Raw genomic sequence first — 15,744 nt, forward strand, 5'->3', positions numbered from 1 at the left:
TCTACCCAGATCTCCAATATTCTAGGCTGAATCTGCTACTTCCTCCCACTTCTACAGTTGACTGCTTCTCGGTCTCTATAGGCATCCTTCTAGTTTCTTCTATACAGTCTCACTTTTGCAATAGATGGGATGCTTTATCTCCCTTGAGCTAATAATTCAAAATACAAACCTGACCCTGGCACAGCAGTGCTTGTGGAAAACCCCAACTCAGGAGGTTGAAGCAGATGGACTGCAAGTCCTAGGCCAGCCTCGACTACATGGCAAAAAAACAAAACAAAAAAACAACTGATCATTTCACAAAGCCTGGGCTCAGGACCAAAGCTTTCAGTCAATCCTTATTTGAGGATCTAAAACTAGAAACGCAAAAGACTGACAACAGCTGGCTTTCAGCTGTGCAAAGAAAACCATGAGTCAAGATGACAGCGGCACAGAAGGAGCTGACCCATGGAAGAGGGCAGTCTTCGAGGGTGCGAGTGGGTGGGCAGGTCTATCTCTGTGTTACTGTGACTCAAACCCAGAGCCTCACACATACCAGCATTATTCCTGGGCTCTCATTCCTGAAGAAAAGATAAGTCCTGAACATGTCCAAATCTGTTGAGGTGGAGTACTTTGTGACTCCCTTAGATACTTCCAATAAAAATCTTCTTTTTTTTTTCTAGTCCTGAAGAAGTTCAGGCTGAGTTTCTAGTTTGTGCACACACAGGATACTTACCTAAGAAAAAGACTCTAAAAGAGCCAGGATGACAGTTAAATGGGGGGGGGGGGGGGGGAATAAGCCTGTGAGGCAAACACAAAACATATTCTACTTAAAGCCAAAGTGCCATCATCCAGCAAATACATAAATATGTTCAACGTTTATAAGCTCATGACCTCCTTTCAAAGGTGTTACAGAAAATGCTTTGGGGTAAGAGCCACGTTTGTTTGTTTGTTTAATGTTCTGAAATTATTACTGCTTACACTGGGAGCTACAGAAAAGCTGAATGAAAATACAGAGCAGAAGCATGGACTACACAATGAGAGAAAAGATCAAGTTGCATCCCTGGAAGCTCATTTCCTTTGGGAATGGTTAATATGTGTGCTAGTGTAAAATAAATAAAATCTTTTTCTAGTGACATGGTACCACTATTCAATTTCCTGACTGGGATCTTACATTGCCAGGTATTACCAATTCATGGTGTTTTTAGCCCAAAAATGTATATATAAGTATACTGAGAGATGGTGTGCCACAGAAATTTTTAAAAAATAAATAAATAAAGCCGTGGAAACAACTGCATCCTATATAAACACCTTTTCTGTTGCCATCTGGTGGTTCATGTATAAATGCAATGCTGTCATGCACATTATAGAAGAGCTTAGTCAGGAGTAATCTCAATCTCTCCTGCATCACACCTACCACCTGGAGACAGTCAAGCTACAACTGCCCTTCAGTTTAAAAGTGGGCCTTTCTCACAAGAAAACCACCAATACACACAAAGGAACTCTGGAGAAGGCCATTCTCCCCTGAGTAGGATCAGTTACCTGTGTCATACAGAATCCCTTTCTATTCCAAACCTGACAAACATCCCCAGGTCTAGTAGCTAAGTGACCACCACCATTATTGTCAGAAGTCAACAAGTGCTGAAGTCACCAAATAGCCTTATTCCTCCAGAGCTCAGTCATTCTCTGGTTACTGCTATTTTTGTTTTTATTTTAAAAAGGCCATTCATCCTTGTAAAATTAAGCTTCCAAACTTCTCTTGGTAAAGAATCAGGTATAGAGTATATAGAAAGTTCTTAAAGAGAGAAAAGAAAACAAAACATTGTACCTGAGGACAATTTTGCCTACAGTAATTAGTTCCAGAGTCCCCTGTAGCCCATCATCTAAAAGCCCACATCCTCCGGAAGCAGCCTTGTCCATTTTAAAATAATAACTGTTTTTAAACACAGCAAAATCTAGCTGGTGAGATGGCTCAGCAGGTAAAAGCATGTACTGTACAAGACTGACAACCTAAGACTGATCCCTGGAAACCATAGTAGGAAGAGAGAACCCATTCCTGAGAGTTGTTTTCTGACCTTCCACAGGCAAGTTCAGCATAAACACGTCACCACACATGCTCACAAGTGTGTTCTGATACACACATACATGCACATCTACATATGCACATGTACACAATAATAATAAAAATAAAAATAAATAAAAACAGTAAAATCAAAAACATCCAGAAGGGGCTAGAGAGATGGGTCAGAGGTTAAAGCTGCTTGCTGCTCTTCCAGGAGAACAGAATTCAGTTCCCAGCACCCATGTCAGGAGGCTCAAAACTCTATACCTCCAAATTCAAGAAATCAAGTGCCCTCTTCTGGCCTCCAAGGGCACTTGCACACACACAGCATTCACACATACATATACATAGATACAAACACAACTAATTTTTTTTTAATCACTGCAGAAACCATAGTCTTACCAAATGTTCAATAAGCTAATTTCCACAGATCAGCCAACTAATAAATTTAGTTGACTGACAAGTCAGTTGTCAAGAACTTGAATTATTTAATTGATAGCTATTAACTTCTCTAGACACTGTATATCAATAGAATGGCAGCTAATCCTGTTAAAAGTGAAAAATTACTCTAGAGATAATTTTAAGTAATTTTTAAATTACTGATGGTCACTGTCCAGTAAATCTAAACATCCTCATGGCCATCATTATTCCATCTCTGTTTAAATTTCTCACTGCATTAATTGCCACCAGATTTAGATTAGTCATGCTCTTTTTTTCTTCCAGCCATTTAGATAAATAAATGTCTCCTATTTTAAGAATATTTATTTCTCCAAACTTCAGGCTTACATTGATAAATTAAAGCACTAATTTGTTTTACAGAACCTAAAAATTTGAGCATGAACCATTTTCAGGCTGTAGTAAATCTACCCCATGTTAGGCAGCAGCACCTAAGGAGAAATATTACATTGCACCAGTTGTCTTCAACACTATATATATATACCCCAACAATAGTGGAATGAAAGGAAGCAGCTCCCAGGAGCTAAGACATATGGAGTTACAGAACCCCAGACAACTGGCACACTCGGAGACTCTGGGGGCATGGAGGAAGGAGATCAACACAGAGAAGGAGAGAATCAGGGCAGAACGATCCCGAACATCCTCTCACTTACTGGTCTAAGCTCCACCACCACCACCTTTTCCAGGTGGAAAAGTAGGCTCAGGAGAGGCTAGCAGACTTGCTCACACTGCAGGTAGTTTCAGGTTGAGATAAAAGCCAGGGCTACAGACACTTAGCCCAACACTTTTTCCACCTGCCACAGCCATGTTTCTAGGAAAGCTTTAGAGAAATTATTTTCATTCTCACAGTGTGGGAGATGGGGCCAAGCTGATGCCATTGTCTCTGACTTTGGAGCTGCCTGTCATGGGCCAAACCTTGTACCTACTGGAATAGCACAGGTATAAACACACAGCAACGTTCCCGAGTAGTTTGTTTGTTTAGTTGTGTTGTTTTATTTCTACACAGTGCAGAGAGAAAAGAGTGTTAATGTAATGAAGCTGTAAAACTAATAATTTCTCCAGAAGGTCTCAGGTGTGAAACCTGTAACCAGCAGGAAGGTATCTTTTGAAGAAGAAGAGACTTCTGCATTCCAGGAATCCAGTGAAAGGCTTATCACAGTGATTTATTTGTGTTACCATGGATGGCAGGAAGTGCCAGAACAATAGTCCTAACTGACAAAATACATTCTCCCTCAGGATTAAGATTACAAATATTTATACACTCTTATTAAAAAGAGATGCAAAACTTAGGGGGAGTTCTACTGTCTTGTTGAAAGACTGAAGTCAAATTAATTCATTAAAGAAACTATATGAACTTAGAATGCTCATATGCACTGCTGCTTACTAGGAGTATTTAACCAAGTAATGATATGCATATTAAAATTTTATTTTTAAATAATTCATTGACTGCCTATAGCACACCTCTCGAACTATTTTCAAAACCACCCTCAGCTGCACTCAACTGCCAAGGATGGTACTCATGGGATCCTCTCTATCAATACCATTTTTGCTTAGAAAATGCTAAGCCAGAGCCTACACAAATCTCAATGCTCCTCCTTACGCTGTGTCCATCCCATGATATAATTTTAGTGGGTGGCTATCACTAACCTGACCTCTGGGAACCCCTAAAGAAGGCCAGAAGGAGGCAGAAAAATACCATACAACCTGAAACTCCAACCCCACGTGGCAACAAAGACACAAGGACTCTTAGAATGGAAACATAAAGTGTAATTAAGGGCAAAGCTTGTATCATGTAGAACCAGCCACATTTGCAGTCTCCACTTTGTCTCAAGCCAGTATTTAGGATACAGGACTTCCCAGCTGGATGCAGTCCCAGCAGGTGGCTGAACTTAACTGTTTGTTGTTAGAGAATGCACATGCTACAGCAAAGCAGTAACCAAAAGATCTCCTGGCGCCTTACATTCTCCACCTCTGTGTACATTAAAGTAGAAAAAAGAATTTTCCAAATGTTCTCAAAAAAATGGCATGTTTACTTCCGGTGGTCCACCCTGGAGTGGCAGCACAATGCCCACTTAACTGGAGTCCAAGCTACAGTGTAAAAAGAAAAATGAGTGGAGAGGGATACCAAAGTGGCAACAACTATTGTATTAGGGGACAGGGTTGGATACACAGAAGATGGTGTGTACATTTCTCTCCTCTGGCCTCAGAATCCTCCAATGTGATTTTTATTGGCTCCTGATGATGACTGGGAGGTAAACTGAAAGTCTCTGTCAGGTCAGTCCATAGACTATTTAGAGCTCCACCCACCACCTTTCTGCACTATGGATCAGAGTGTATTCCTGTTTTCTTCTCTCCTTCCAAAGGCACAGGCTACAGGGAGACCCAAGCTATGTCACAGATCCTGAATCAGGCTTTTCTTTCAGGCTCTGCCAGTACTCCTCCTGGAGCCTTGAGCAAATCAGTTAACACCTGGAGTCTTCACAGATAAAAGAACAAAATGCTACCTTTCTCCAGAGTTGTTCTAACCTGTGAGATGGCTCAGTGGTAAAGGTTTTTGTCACCAACCTGACAACCTGAGGTCAATCCCTGGGACCATCATGGTGGAAGGAGAGAAGCAATCCTCACAAGTTGTCCTCTGTCCTTCACACTGGTGCTCTTGTACATGCACACTCACACACAGATGTTTAGAAAAAAGTGGGGTGGGGGGGTGAAGGATAAACTCATCCTTGGTTCATAAGGGACCATTAAAGTGGTTACATGCAGACCTCATAGAAAGGGACAATAGTTTACCCAATCAAGTGACTAGTGGCCCTCTGTTAAACCCACAGTGGTCTAGGAAGATTCGATTCAGTGTCTGAGCACTGAGTCTAAGCCTCTAGTGAAGCAAGGTGGTCTAGAGCCCACGCCCCAGTTCCAATTCACACTACAGAATTAAGGAATTGGTTCAGAGGGTAAGAGGAAGAGGGGACCACAAAGCACATATGGATTAATGGAAAACAATAGGAGCTCAAAGGGAGGCTAGACTTGCAGTGACCTCAATTAACACTGCTTTGTTACTTCTCCATCAAACAAGTGGCAGAAAGGATAATTAGCAGATTTTACCCACAGCTGGGAAATGGCATGAGGAAAGTGGCTCAGACCATAGGAAAATAGGGTAAGAGTGCCAGCAAATTCAGTGAGATTATGGGATTAACAACACAAGGATAGAAGCAAAATAGAATATGACAAGCTCACATGTAGAACCCCCTTTCTTAAAAAATATATTTCTGTGTATGGGTGTTTCCTGAACATATATATACCTGTGCACTACATGTGTGCAGTGCCCTCTGAGGCCAAAAGAGGGCATCAGATCCCCTGGAACTGGAGTTACAGATAGCAGATAGTTGTGAAAAGCCATGTGTGCTCTTAACCATTGAGCCATACAGAACATGGAACCTTCTTAAATATATTCTTTTGAGACCTAGCATGTCTGGTGTGAAGCCTAGGCAACCATACTCTTTCAATTTCACTAGCAATAGACTGGGTATGGTGGTACATGTCACAGAATCCAAGAACTCAGGATGTAGAAGTCGGAAGTTCAAGGTTATCCATAGCTACACAGTGAGTAAGTTAGTTTGCGTGGGGAGCCTGTGTCACAGGAAACCCTGTCATATAAATAAAAGTCACTAATGATTCTAATGCAATCCTCAGAGCAGCACAAGGCAGGAGCGCAACAGTTTCATTAGCAAGGGACACAATGCAAACTAAAAGGACTGATTAGAAAACGAGCCCAGGACCCATGCAGGGTTTGAGCGAACACAGATTCCAGGTCCATAAAAGCCACTAAGATCTGAAGGCTTGGGGACAAGATTAAAGGGGGAATGGAGTCTCACAGAACAGTGGTTCCCAAACCTGACTAATCATCAGAACCAACTGGGGAGTCTAGAGATCCTACTGCTTAGCTCAAACCTCAAGTCAACAAAGTCTAGAAGTCCAATCCTGCCTCAGAGCTCCCAAAGGATTCTAGTGTGCAGCCAAGCTGTGAAACACTGGCTTAGGGAAGCTTCCAGAAAGTCAGCTGGTAATTGGAGTGAGACAACAAAGCAATGTAGCCAGGGGTTCTCAAGCAACAGTGGACATGAGAGTCACCTGGAAAGCACTTGGTGGCTCACCCGAAATGAGCTGGTCCTGCATACCCTCAAATGTCCACCTGATTGTAATGCAGTATTTGAGAAGATCCAAGAGACTGGAAACAACATTTTCTTTTTTGAGACAGGGTCTCTCACTGAAGCCAGAGCTTAGCAATTTTGCTAATCTGTTTGGCCAAGCAGCTCCAAGGGATCTGCCTGACTCTATCCTACCCCTCCCTCAGTGTTAGAGTCATCAGGACTTTTAAGTGAGTGCTATGGATCTGAACTCAGCTCTTCATGTTTGCCCAGCAAGCATTTTATCAATGGAGCCACCCCAGCTCCAGAGAAACAGAATTCTCCAGCCCAAAACACCCCTGTCCCTATGATGCATCTCTTGCCTCTGAAGCCCTCTTTCTGAACCGCTCATACTCGGTGCACAGCATAAAGAAAGCATGCATTGCCACCTGCCTTCCAGAACTAACAACCTGGCGTTTTAAAAATCCAGACGAGTCATGAACAATTAAACACACACCAATAAGCAGAGTATATAATTTCCATTTCCATATACAGAGAAGAAACTGCAGTACATCCTGAAGTTACACTTATAAGATCCAAACCTGGTGCTTTACATCATGGCCAGAAATCTATTCCCTGCTTGTAACTTCAGCTATACATATATAACTTTTAGTAAACATGTTGCCCTCATTGTCTGCTAGAAATCATGACCAAGCCGACCCATAGGAAGTATCCTAAGAGGAAAACCCAACAGAGGAATTAGAAATGGCCTTAGATAGATACACAGTATCAATATGGCATTATGACAGTTTCAACTTAGTGGTAACTGTTCCATGCAAAATGTTACATTTTATCTGAAAGGATTCTAGAGAAAGCATTCCTGTGCATATGACCAACTCATCATCTCATCAGAAATCTCGACAGCGGCACCGGAATTTTCATTTTCAAGATACATGAGGTTTTGTCAAATGGTGACATCTCCTCTGTAATATGAATTTTCAATACGATATAAAAAATGATGGATATATTACACATTTCACATAGCACAAAGAACAGAAACCTGTCGATGAATTTAAAATTTGTGACAACCTATTTGAAATTTTACACTAAAAGATCTGCATACTTTCGTGCACCATATAAATGTGAAATGGGTGCCTGTGTTTTTATTGGCAAGAAGTAATAAATGATTCCTCTCTTTGGAAAGTATGGCTGTTGCCTAGTACATGTATTTATAAAAATTAATAATTTTCACTAACATTATAATTGTGAAAGGGCAACACTTTATAGGGTGTGCAAGGTGCAGCTGATAAACTCTAATACACTTCAAGGGCTGTAGCAGATCTTTCCCACTGTTCAAAGTGGTGTGCCAATCTTCAAATGTATAGGGGACTGTCGTCAAGTGAAAGTCACTTTCATTTTTGAGAAGGGAAACTGAACTCCATCTCTGAAGGTCATCCTAAGTGATCTCGATTTCTTCACTTGAACTTGGTTCCTCTGACAACCTACAGATTCCATTTTACACAATCAGTAAACGCTTTTTCTTCTGGATAACATCCTTAGGTAAAAGGTGCCAGAAAAAAAAGTGAAATGAGGATGTTAGGTGTGGAGGGCTAAAAGTAACCAGAAACATGGTGATTTGTTTCCATATAGAAAACATGAAAGGGAGCATTTATCAAAATCTAAGAGGAAGAGGGCTGCCACCCAGATAACATTAGATTAGCTCAAATAAGAATACTAAGTTATTAGAGTCTTATTAAGCTATCTCATTGTAATTTTGAAGTCTGACTTTTAAGTATTGCATTTAAATCACTGGGGTTTTACCACACATAACTCATGGCACAAATAACAAAGACCACGGCTCTTCATAATTTAAGTATAATCTACCTATTTCCTTCAATCTCCAAATACTCAACGCCTTACTTTGGTAAGCTTACAGGATACAAGGAATGAACTCGAAAGTTAATTTTTCTAAACTACCAAGAGCAAACCGGGTTCACTATTTGTTTTAAAGACTCCATCAAAAGTCATGTTAACACGATTATGTCTGGTTTTTCTGTTTTGAGACCAGCAACCTCCCCAGGGAAGAGGAAGCTGACTAGCACATGTATGCTTCAGGTTTAAGCAGGGGAAATCCAGATTTAGGAGGGAAAGCTCTTTTGGGAGAGAGTCCATTTCCATTTGCAAAAGGTCACCTGGAATCCGCAGATCCCCTTTCCTTATTTTAGAGAACACCTCCGTGTTCCAAACAGAAGCCAACCGAGGGAGAAAAACAAAGCCCGGAGGCAAAGCTGTGGGCTCTCAAAGTTTTGCTCCACCGAGTACTAGGCACCCACTTGGGGCGAGGCATCAGGACTAGGGGAGGGGAGGCAGCCCTGGGGAGAAGGGGGGAAAGAGCGGCTGGTGGTGACTGGCACTTGATATTTGAAGTCCACCGCGGATGTCACTCATCGTTAACAAGACTCTGCGGTGCAGACTCAGATACGAATCAGCTCGTGTTTTAATCAGTGCAATAGGACGCGCTGGGTGTTCTTTGAAGCCACGGTGGCTAGGGCTCAACTTTAAAGGTTCTTCCAGGGCTCCGATTTAAAAAAAAAAAAAAAAGAAGAAGAAGAAGAAGAAAAAAAAGAAGAAGAAAAGAAAATACAACACACAACACACAGGGCGAATTCTCCAGCTACTCGGTGTCAGCGCGCTCCGATTGCAGCGCGGATTAGAGGAACACCGCATTAACCCTTTAGCTGCCTCCAGACCTAGCGACCCGCAGTCCCGACCCGGTGATTCAGAGGATCCCCGACCCTAAACGCTTGCAAAGTTCCCAGCGCTGCACCGAGGGGCACCCACAACCCCGAGGTCACTCCAGGCTGCACTCACAAAGTCTACCCTAGAGGATCCACCCCAGGCGGCGCGCACCCCCAGAGTCCACGCCAAAGCTGTCCACTCAAGCAGCGCCCATCTATGGAGCCCATCCAAAGTGCCAACACCCTCAGGGCCCGTGTCAGGGTTATCTGCTCCAGTGGTGTCCATCGCCAAAGTACACCCCAAAGATATCTATCCATAGCCTACTGCAGGCTGAACGCACCCCACAGGATCCACCTCAGGGGTGTCAACCCTAAAGTCCACCAGAGATGTACACTCATATAATCTAGGGAGTGACCATTCAAACAGTCCGTCCCAGGGGTGTGCGCTCTAGTATTTCAGACCCCTTCGGCCTAGCCCAGATGCATCCATTTCTAAAGTCCACCCCGGGGATGTCCATTCGTAATACAACCCATGGCAGGTGGCGCCCACTCCAAGAGTCCATCCCAAGGGGTGTGCATCCATACTCCACCTCAGGGGTGTCACCCCAAGACTGTGCAACCCTAAAGCTCAGCCCTGAGGTATCCACCTGCAAAGTCACCTCAGGGTTGTAAACCCATAATATAGTTCACTCCAAAGGTATCACCTCAAGATTGTGCACCCCTGAAACTCAGTCCGAAGGTATCCACTCATAACAGCCCATCCCAGATGGCACCCACAAAGTATACCACAGGGTGTCACCCCAAGATTGTGCACCCCTGAAGCCCAGCCCACAGATGTCCACTTGCAAAGTCACCTCAGAGATACCCATTCATAATCTAGACCAGGTGGCGCCCACAAAGTTCACCCCTGGGGTGTCATCCCGGGCGGCGCGCGCGCTCCAAGAGTCCACCCCGGGATTGCGCACCCCTAAAGCCAACCCCGGGCGGCGCCCACAAAGTCCGTCTCGGGGGGGGGGTGTCACCCCAGTCAGGCCCGCCACCTACCTTGCGCCAGCGCCCGCAGCAAGTGCAGCTGGAGCAACAGCAGCGCCCACCACCCGCGGCCCGGCCTCAACTTTGCCGCCCGCCGGCCCGCGCCCGGCCCGGGGGTCTGGGGCGCCGCTCGCAGCCCGGGGCGCTCGGGGTCGCAGTGGTAGCCGGTCCGGCTCTTCCGCGGCCGCCCGGGCCCCGCACGCTCAGGGGGCGCCGCACCGCCGCCGCCCGCCACGGAGGGCCGGGCGCGGGCCATGCCGCGGAGCCGCCACCCCCGGGCGCCGCGGGACGGGCAGGGCGGGCGGGAGCGCGCAGCCCCGCGGAGGCAGCGGCGGGCGCCGAGGGGCGGCGTCCGGGCTCCGATGAACCGCGAGCCGGGCCGCGGAGAAGTTGTCAGCGAGCTGGGGAAATGCCCGGCACGTCGCCGTCGCTGCTCGCAGCCGCGCAGCGCCGGGCCCCGCAGCGCTCTCTGAGGGGAGCTGAGCAGAACGCCTCTGCCGCCGCCTCTGTCTCTGCCGCCGCCGCCCCCGCCCGGCACTGAGGAGAAAGTGCGCCCGCCCGCGCGCCGGCTCTCGCCTCGGCCGCCGCCACCGCCGCGCCCCATTCACAGCCCGGCCGCACGCGCCGCCCGCGCCCGCCGCCCGCCTCTGATTGGCCGAGCCCCGGCGGCTCTCGCGCCTGGGACCCGCCCCCACGGTGCTCGCTTGTTTTCAAACTCGCCGCGCCCGCCCGCTTGCAATTTCGTGCCGGGGCCCAGAGCGACTTCCCGCGCCCGCTGCGCCCCCTAGGGACCCTCAGCGGGGATTGCAGCCGGCGCGCCGTCTCGGCACGCGCTTCCCCGGCGGGCTTGTCTGCTGGGGTGTGCTCAGGCGGGGCGGTGCCTATTCCCACCCCCGGGGGCCCTGGAGTCCTGCGGGTGGGATGACAGGTGTGGCGGCCCTCGGCGTCGCAGGCCCAGGCGTTCCAGAGGGATCCGCGAGCGGAGGGCGGGTGGGCACACCCCTCCATGAGTCCCGGGAGCCTCCCTGCTTCCAGCCAGGGACTCTGGTGCTGGGGTGGTGAGCCAAGTTGCTGTCATTGCAAAGGCGAAAGGCGCGCGATCGAGTTTGCAATTCCCAGCAACCGGAGGCACCCGTGGGGTGCAAACACTCAGCCTGTTCTGAGGAGTGGACATGGCTTTGGAGAGGCGTCCAAGGTCATGCTTGGCCTGCAGGACCATAGCACAGGGCGCTTCCCGTTGTGCCGTGGGAGGATCTGGAGGAAGGGCCTGCTGGGGGAAGGATTGGACATCCCAGGGTCTGGGGAGCCTTCAGGAGTGGAGGGGTGGGGTTGGGCGCGGCCCCTTAGCAGCATGTGGTATCCATTAGCTGAGTTTATGGGGTGAACTCAGCACGCTGGAGCCAAGAGGCTGGGATTTTTGGGGGGAGAGGAGCTGGGAGGTGACCGTTCAGTCCTATGTTGTTGGGAGTTGGCGGAGAGCATGTGATGGTGTTTGAGTGAGGTCATGTATGATTAGAAGGCCAAGGAGACAGGGAGTGTGCCCAGCAAGGCGCTGGCTCCCTAGAAAGTGCGCTGTGTCAACTTACAAGTAATGTTGTGTTGATTGTCCCAGCCAACAAAAAAGCCCCAGGCAAGGGGTTGAGAATTGTAAGAGCCAATTCCTGTTTGCAGAGCCCTTGTATTGAGCTGATTCTAGACACAGGCTTGTATCTATAACAGCTAAGGAAAGGTGGGGAAACTGAGGCCCAGGGATGGTGGCAGATGGAGATGGTGAGTTAGGAACTGAGAATCCAGTCTTTGCCTTTCGCCCTTTCCTACACACACCACAAAAAAAAAAAAAAAAAGGAATAAAAATATAGCCAAAATGTGCCCTGTTCTCTAGATGCCAAGGCTCCTAAAAGGGCAATGGTTGCCAGAGAAGAGAAGTGTCCCCTCAGCCCTGGCACCCTGAGAACATGTGGATTTTGACTGGGAGTAGAGGGAGGCGGTATTTGTAATTTCTGTTGCCAACTGTGTAGGCTTTTACAAACTTACAGGATTATGTGAAAGCCAGGAGCATGGATAAATGAGCAACATCAGCTGTGCTCAAGGAACTCGGGGCTGGCCAGCAGCACCATCTCACCCACCAAACTGTTGTCATTGATGCTTACAAAGGTGACATGACCTGTCCAAGGTCAAGGGTGCAGATCTTTTCCTCCCCACCTTTAAGTACCTCCACTTTGCTCTGAGATGGGGGGCAGGGGCGGGGAGCGGGGTGTTGAGTATATAATTGTGGGGCAGATTTGACCTGGTGGGTTAGCTCTGCTCTTCCAAGTTGTGAAATTTGGGCAAATTGCTGAATGAGTTTCTGGAAAAAAGTTGGGAATAATTCCCATCTCAGAAGTCTGTTGCAAGAAAATGACCTAATCCACACTTAATAAAGGCTCATCTCCCTTCCCCTGTTCCCATGTGGCAATGCTTGCCATGAAACACACTCACTCTGCCAGGCCCAAGTTTGCCCTGCAGCTCAGCTTTTCCAAATGCCTATAACATATATTCTTGTACCCTTCTAGCGTGGGCACCAATGGGACTCCAGCAGCTTCTTGACTTTTGCATAATCCAGAAACGTCCACAGACTCTTTCTTTGCTATGATTTAGCTGGCAGTTAGCAGGAACCTTCATGCAAACTTGCTTGCAAAAGACAAAACCCAAGTCAGGGTACGGTCGGTTTATGGGAGATCAAGATAGAAGATGTCACTGCTACAGAGAAGGTCTGGGGACCCCTCAGGGAAATGTTTTATTTCAGTATCGTCCTGGGAAAGTGAGGCTCTATTACGGTCTCCATCCTGCAGCAGAAGAAATGAAGCCGGAAAGGTTTAATATATGCAAACCAACGGTGCTGAACCCAGAGCAAGAATCTGGGTCTCCAGAGTCCTCCTCCAAGTCTTTCCCCCGCCAGCCTATGTGCCTTTTACAAGACCCATTAGTCACTATCTGGACAAGTGTGCTTGGACAATAGCTAGTATTTCTCAAAAACAAAATAATAATAATTAATAATAATACTGAGAGAGCCAGGCACAGTGCTACATGGCTATAATCTCAATACTTGGGAGGTTGGACAAGAGGATCGCCAGTTCAAGGTGAGCCTGGGCTATGTGGTGAGATCCTGTCTCAGAAGTCCGAAATAGAGGCTGGGGAGTTAGTTCAGTGGGGAAGAGGGCATGCTACATAAGCACTGGGCATGAATCCCCAACACCGGAAGTAAAAAGCCAGGTTGGGCCATGAGAGCCTATAACCCCAGTGTTGTAGAGAGTAGAGACAAGAGGATGGCTGGGGTTTGCTGCCTCCAGCCTGGTTCTAGGATCATCATACAAACCATACAGGAACTCACACAATAAAATAACATAAGATCTTAAAAATGCAAAATAGTAATACAAAAGGGCCTGTTTATAGTGCTGGGGAGAAGAACTAGAGAAACAGGCTTGTGACATTTCTCCCCAAACACCAATTAACCTTTCACTTTAATTTTACCCAGTCAACAAAGCCCTCAAAAATGAACATTTTAGTTGTTTATGTCCTCCTTTAATACCCTTTAGCTACATATTTTATGACACCAAGACCCAGAATTCATTTTCCCTTTCAAAAATGAACTGTAAGTCAGACCTGGTAATGGAAGCCGGTCACCCCAGCTACTCCAGTGGCTGAGGCACAAAGGTGACAAATCCAAGGCCAGTCTTGGAGCTTAGTGATCCTGTTTCAAAAAAAAAAAGAAGGCCAACTATATAGCTCAATGGTAGAACATATGTCCAGCACACATACAAGTCCTGTGTTCAAACCCTACCATGGAAAGAAAAAAAAAATAGTGATTCTCTACTTTCTAAGAAAGTAGAGTTTCCGAAACTCTGATTAATTACAGAGAGAAGAATCCCTAACCCCCAAGTTAGAACGGTCACTAAGACCATCAGCATCTTCCCCTTGTTAGGTTTGATTGATGGATGGATGGATGGATGGATGGATGGATGGATGGATGGATGGATTGATATGGTGTTATTTTGTAGGGCAGGCTGGCCTGTGTAGCAAAGCCTGGCCTCAAACTCACAATGTTTCTCCTGCTTTAGCTTGCAGGAATGACAGGTGTGCACTGCCACACTTGGCTAACCCTTGTTACAATCTAAAGCCTGACTGGTGTAGATACCCATGGACCATCAGCTCCACCTGGGGACCAATGCAAAACACTCCTCAGCCCTGCCCTGGGACTGCTGGATCCGAGTATGAACTTGAACAAGACTTCCAAGTGTTTTCTATTTCTTTTGTGAGTCACTAATTGTGTCTTTCATGTCTCTTGGAAAGCGGGAGGTTTTGTTATTTTTAAAATGGTTCTGAGATGAAGTCAGGACCTTGTGCATGTCGAGCAGCATTCTGCCATTGAACTACACTACACCCTCACTATCTGGGCAGGTCCTTTGTCCCTGAGCCTCACAACCAGACAGCCCTCAGGAAGTAAATAAGACAATGCACGGGATGTCTCTTGTTCCCTTCTTTCCTTTTGTTCCGTCCTCTTTTTCCCCCCTTTGGTTTTTTGAGACAGGGTTTCTCTGTGTAACAGCCCTGGCTGTCCTGGAACTTGCTTTATAGACCAAGCTGACCTCAAACTGCCTGCCACCTGCCTCTGCCTTCCAATTTCTGGGATTAAAGGCATGTACCACCACGCCCAGCTCCAACCTCTTCTTATAGAGCATGACAAGAACAGAAAGTTTTTATAAATCATAGAGATGGGATTTTTTTTAAAGAAAATATGCAATTTCCTAAAACACCAATAGATACACCTGTATATGAATTAAAAACCCAAAGCATCCTCATGATGAGATGGGGGCTGGATGAAGTATTAGCATTTCCTCAATAAGAAAAGTAAATGAGCAGACGCTATAGGAAGCTGAGGGGCTGGAGAGATGGCTCAGTGGTTGAGAGTGCCGCTCTTGCTGGAAACCTGAGTTCAGGCTGCTCACAACTGCCTGTAACTCCAGCTGTGGTGACCCAACACCCTCTGCTCTCTATGGGCACGGTACTCACATGCACAAATGCACACACGTACACACATATTTAAAAACGAAAATAAAAATCATTGTTAAAAGAAAGAGAATACAAAAAGAAAAAAACATTTCAAGAAACACACAAAATATGGATCTAAAATATGAAAGCTTGAAGTCATATAAAAATGTTCCAAGACATTGGAGTGGCAAGTGTTTGGGACACTCTGTGAAAATAGGCATTCATATGTTTTTGGTAAAAGTAAAAATTAAAGAGCCATTCTAGAGAGAAACCTAGACACTATAGCTGAACTTAACTTTTATTTCTTAAATTAGCATATAAAATGGCA

The sequence above is a fragment of the Peromyscus eremicus genome, chromosome 23 (genome assembly GCF_949786415.1).
Source record: "Peromyscus eremicus chromosome 23, PerEre_H2_v1, whole genome shotgun sequence".
NCBI classification, from domain to species: Eukaryota; Metazoa; Chordata; class Mammalia; order Rodentia; family Cricetidae; genus Peromyscus; species Peromyscus eremicus.